The following is a 6,089-nucleotide window of genomic DNA, read 5'->3' as shown; positions in this document are numbered from 1 at the left end:
CAATACAAGTGTTTGAACTTTGAAGTTTAGATGGAGTAGTTTTTTTAACGAACGAAATGAATGCTATATATGTAGACCAAATAAGTAACATATATGTTATAGTTTCAAATATGCCAAAAGTGTCATTGTGGCCATGTGAATCTCCACAGACAATTGGCAAATAATACGACTGGAGGTAGTCAATGTATTAAAAAGCAACACTGTCACACTGAAGCTTATGAATAAATAAAAGGGACTACTAGTCCAGAGCATATCAGTCATGTACTGCCACACTAAAGCTTATAAGTAAAATAATGCACTGCCACATAAGTCAAATTTCAGTAAATATAATGCAAAACCTGTCAGTGAAGTGTTAAATAAAAAATAGTAGTAGCACGAAATTGTAGTGTATAGTCACAATTGATATATATTTCAACACTCCATGCAATAAATACTCAGTTACAGTGCAGCAAAATAGGTTTGTATAGTGCACCGACACTATATACTACAACACAACCAAATCAATTTATGAAAATATGTAAAAAAAATTATAATATACAAATCAGTGCTAATTTTTCTCAATAACCGACATATTGTTGAGCAACATGTCAAAATTGATAGAAGTAGTTCATAATTAAAAACAACATCCTAAATTTAAAGAAAGAAGAACAGTGCGGCTGACTGGAGAAAAACATGAAAGGCGTATGGATGTTGGGTCTCAGTCTCCAACTCCGTTTCAACAGTTTCATCTCCGACCCTCTTCGCCATTTCCTCACTTCACATAAAAAACCCACCTCTAAAACTCAGCTACTTGGATCAAACTCTTCGACATAAGCAGAGACAAAGGTAGGTAAGAGATCAATTTTCAGATCTGTAAACTCGCGCGGCAGAGGCGTTAACTCCGGTGGCGGCGACGACGCAAACGGCGGATCTTCGGGCGTTCCAATTGTTGCAAATTTCACACAATAAAAGTTAGACCAAATAACAAAAGAGAAAGAAAAAAAAGCAAGGAAAAACAAAGAAAGAGAAGGAAAACAAGATCTGGCAACCGTCTGGCAAGAAGAGCAAAAATGAAAGAAGAAGAAAGAGAAGAAGAAAAAGAAAGAGAGAACAAAGAAGAAAGAAGAAAAGAAAGAAAGAGAAGAAGGCTGTGATAGAGAGAAGAAGGCTGCGACAGAGATAAAAGAAGAGAGAGAAAAGAATAAAAATAAATACAAAAATAAAAAATATTTATAATTAAATTCGCATACCTAGTGCAGGTGTGCAAATTACAAAATCAAACAAGGTTTTGTATTTTGGCTCATCTCTAAGATGGGCCAAAACACAAAACCAAACATAAGGTATGTGTATTTTAATTCAGATAAACATTGAAAGTAGTCGTATTAACACATTCCTGAATCTATTGAATAAAGATAACCGAAAAGTCAAATAATTGAAGGGATGCAAGTAAGAAATCCGACTATACCGTATCATAAGCCTTACGAATATCCACTTTTAAGACATATTACAGGGGAAGACACTGCTAATTATAGCCCATGAATAATTCTTGCGCCAATAAGATGTTGTCTCCAATAGATCTACCCAGGACAAATGCATTTTAGGAGGGACTAATGATTTGATCCAAAGTTGTTCTAATGAACTGCACTATAATATTTGTTATATCCTTATACAAGACATTACAACAAGAGATTGGTCTAAAGTCAGCCATATAAGAAGGAGCTGGTACCATGGGGATTAGGGCAAGTAGTGTAGTGTTAACTTGCTTTAAAAGCCGTTTATGGTAAATAAGTCAAGTATTTCACGAGTAACCTCATTTCTTATGACCGGCCACGTTGCCTTATAAAAGTCTTACAAATAACCATTAGGCCCCGGTGACTTATCTTCTACAATACCAAAGAATGCAAGCTTGACGTCCTCCTTCGACACTGGTCTAATAAGCTGTCTCACTTCGTCATTAGTGATAATGTGTCGCACCCATGAGCGCAAGTATCTCAAGTCAATATACTGGTTCGTCCTCTCACAGCCTAATAAGTGTTGGTAGAAGCCCACAAATTTCTCAACCTCAGATTGGTCCATGCAAGTACGCCCATCGCCATCAATAATTTGGAATACCCTCTTAGAAGCTCGCTTAGAAGCCATTTTACGAAAGAAAACCCGTGAGCACTAATCTCCCCCTTTGAGCCATTGGATCTTTGCCCTTCGTTGCAACATAACCTGCTCCAACTTAGCTGCTCTCATATAAGCAATTTAGCAACAACGCTCTAAATGAAGAAGAAGAGAATTGTGTTGATCCGATAATAAAAGTGTTTGGGCGATTGCCAAAAATTCTCTAGCAAGCTTAATGTTCAATGATAAATCATCCTTGTTCCTCATTTGTTTACGAAAAACCTTCTTGAGCGCTTTCAACTTACGAGTGACAGCATAAATAGAAGTACCAACAATATGATGTTTCCATATTCTGCATAGAGGGAATAAAATCCGGGGATGAAACCAGATAATTACATGGTTAGCTAGTGCCCGAATTTCCCTTTAGAACCAAAGGAGAGTGATCAGACGTGCGAGGTATAAGGCTGATGTAGCTTCAGGCCATCTAGCTAACCACTGGTCATTAACAAGCATCCAGTCTAGCCTCTTTCATAAGCTTCGATTGTTATCACTGCAGTTATGTCGCATAGACAGTTCACCCTGCATGGGAAGAGTAATGAGCCTTGTTGCAGTAATACAACTATGGAACTCCTCCATTGTTAAAATCCCCAAGTACCAACCATAGCTCATCGTTAATTATATCCTCAAGTTGGCCAAGGGATTACCAAGGCTCTCGTTGAGTCCCTAAATCATTTGGACCATAAACAACAGAAGTAAGTACCATTACATGTATACGTCTAACTAACAAAGGAAAATGAACAAACTATAAATGCATATTCAGAATCTCAACATCAATCACATCATCATTCCATATTAACCAAATACGGTTCCTTGAACCCGTATAATCGACAAACCAATTCCAATGAGGCAGTATACATGATTGAACACGAGAAACATTATTAACAACATCTATTGTTTCAAGTAAACCAATAAACTATAACCTGAATTCCGAGACCAAATCCCCTACCGCCACCTGATGGTCTCAACAGTTCAACCCTCGCAGATTCCAGACAGCTACATTGATTATCTATCACCTTCTTGGGGCTGCATTTTTTAGGACTCCTCGTAGAGCATTCTACGGTGTCATGATCAACAGGAAGTACATTAAATGGATTGTAAAGAACAATCTCCTTCTTTCCCTCACCATCAACATTATGATTTGGTGGTACTTCGTATACCGTTTCACCCTCAACAGCCACCACAGGATTGGAGCTAACGATTGCCTTCTTATTATTTGGTGTTTTATGTACCGTCTCACCAATATCATTTGGTGACATAGTATCCGCATTCTTTCGTTACACATAAACTGCGACTGGAGGCTTTGTGGCTAGCTGAACAGTCGGCCAATTGGCCGTTTGATGGCCAAAACTGTTACACGTATGACATTTGGGAGGCACCAATTCGTACAACATCAACACGACATGGTGCCTGACCACCTACCTCCTTCGGAACTATGATAGCAAGGTACTTTGGTAACTTGGATGATATGTCCAACATAACACACATATAAGCAAAGTTCAGTCTCTTGCTTACCTTCGTGATTACATCCGACTACAACGGCCCCCCCACACCACTTTCCATTGTGCTAAGATCCTCTTTGGTAAAAAATTCCACCAGGAGATGCCTCAACTTGATCTAAATCGGTACTTGAATATACTTACGGTTCAAATGATTTGATCCAAAGTGTCATCACAAGAAGCTCCTGAGAAACATCAATCTCCTTGAGTAGAAACTTTCCCTGGCTTCCCTGGGTGAAGAAGAGAAGACGTTTTTCATCGAAAGGAAAGGGGTTCATAAAAAAGGGTAATAAAAAACCCTGGTTTGCTTAGTGCTATCCATGGTTCCCATCATTGAAGAACGAAACTCTGAAATAGCCAAGGTCCTCCTTCAATCACCTCTTCTATTCCCGCTTTAGTTTAAACTGAAAGAAGTAGAAACCGTTTGTCGTCGCTATAACCTCTTTGACAGTTGGCCAAACCGATTTAACAAAAGCATTCAATTTATGGAAATATGACTTTTGACCAAAGGAGAAAGCCTATGACTGTAGTAGCCCATCAGCGAGAGCTTTCCGTACTATCACAATCGAAGGTCGAACAATAATCTCCTTATTTTGCATCATAGGGGAGCATACGTCAAAGTTTTTCGAGAGGAATTATGGAAATCTGTTGTAAATTTATCCATTATCGAAGAAGTGGAATAAAGAGTGTGGAGAGGGACATTACCTATGAAGATACCAATCGACAGTGATGGGTATACACTTGTAACCCCTACAATAAGACCAGATTACCCTTCATTAAGGGTATTAGAGTCATTTCGCGATCAGGATCCGCGCCTCTTGTAACGGGCGGGTCGCGGAGGACCCGGCCCGGGTCGCACAAACCGACTGAAGACCCGGACAATGGAAGCCGTTCGATCAGAACATGAGCCAGTAGGATAAGGCCACGTGGCCTAGTATCCGATACCCAGTTGTGCTCTATAAATAGACCCCGATACGCCATTATTGAGGTACCTTTTACGCATTTATTGAGATCGAACTTTGAGATAGAACACTTTTCTCTCGATCAACCTAACTTGAGCGTTGGAGGGTCATTGTCGGGGACGTGCCCGACGAGCTCACGGTTCTTGTTTTATTCTCAGGGAACCCAAAATCTGGTCTTGGGCGAATCAACATTCTTAGTAGAGATCGAATCTCGAGATCGCATTATTCGACCCGGATCAGTTGGCGCCGTCTGTGGGAACGTCTGAGAATTACATCATGGAAGGTTCATCGAGAAGGAGCGCCGGGGAAGAAGATACACCAAGAAAAGGAGGAACGATAATCCAGATAACAAAAGAGGACCTCCAAAGAATGATAGAAGAAGCGAGTCGGAATGCCATTGTGGAGTACGAGAGAAGAACTGCGACCCCAGTGGCAAAAAAAAACTGCAAGAAGGCAATTGTTCGAGAACACCGAACCCCAAAAAGAGTCGCGGGTGCATGGCGAGCCAGAGCGCAGGACTAAAAAACCGGTCTCATCAGACGCGGGATCCAGTAGTCATGCCCGATCAAAGAGAAGAGAACCCGTGATTTCGCCAGCAGAAGTGGAAAACGTAGGCAGGCAGATAGAAAAATTGAAGCAACAACTAGACGACCTGAAGAAGCGAGGCGACCTGAAGAAGCGAGGCGACTTGGCGAGGCGGAATATGAAGTCGCCCTTCACTAACGAAATTCTATCCGAAGTTGTTGGTTCAAACTTTCGATTACCCGACCTACCCAAATACGATGGGTCGAAAGATCCACGCGAGCATATCACTGTGTTCGAAATGGTAATGAATCTATATAGGTAAACAGATTCTATTAACGCAAAGTTGTTTGTGACTACTTTGACAGGGAAGGCACAAGAGTGGTTCACCAGCTTGCCAAGTGGGACCATCGAATCGTATGAGCAATTGATACATAGGTTCGCGTACCACTTCGCCAGCAAAGGAAAATCAAAAAGATCAGCGACCCACTTGTTCATGATCTGACAAGGAAGTGATGAATCTCTTAAAAATTTTATGAGTAGATTCAATAACGAGACATTGGAGGTGCAGGATCTGCGGATCGATATGATGACGAGCATATTAGTACACAGGTTAAAGAAAGGACCGTTCGCATCGGCGTTAGCTAGAGATCCTCTCGGTGATATAGAGCAATTGATGCTCTTAGCCCACAAGTATATCAACGAGGAGGAAATGAATGCGATCAAGAACAGAGAATGGAGAGGGCATCGAGATAGAATATCCCCAAGCAGATCGAGAAGATCTTTGAGCAGATCGTGAAGCAGAACATCGAGCAGAAAGAAATAAGAGCTAGACAAAAAAAAGGGAGAACGACGCTTTCAGTGAGGGCAACAACTCGGAGGATAGGGTATACATGTACCTCTATTATTTTCATAGCGGATTTTAGCTTTTGCAGGAATAATATTATGGTGCTTACATTACGAA

This window comes from Sesamum indicum, linkage group LG1 (assembly GCF_026168435.1).
Source record: "Sesamum indicum cultivar Baizhima isolate 11 linkage group LG1, ASM2616843v1, whole genome shotgun sequence".
NCBI classification, from domain to species: domain Eukaryota; kingdom Viridiplantae; phylum Streptophyta; class Magnoliopsida; order Lamiales; family Pedaliaceae; genus Sesamum; species Sesamum indicum.
The sequence above is the reverse complement of the archived record's forward strand: the minus strand, read 5'-3'. Positions refer to the sequence as shown.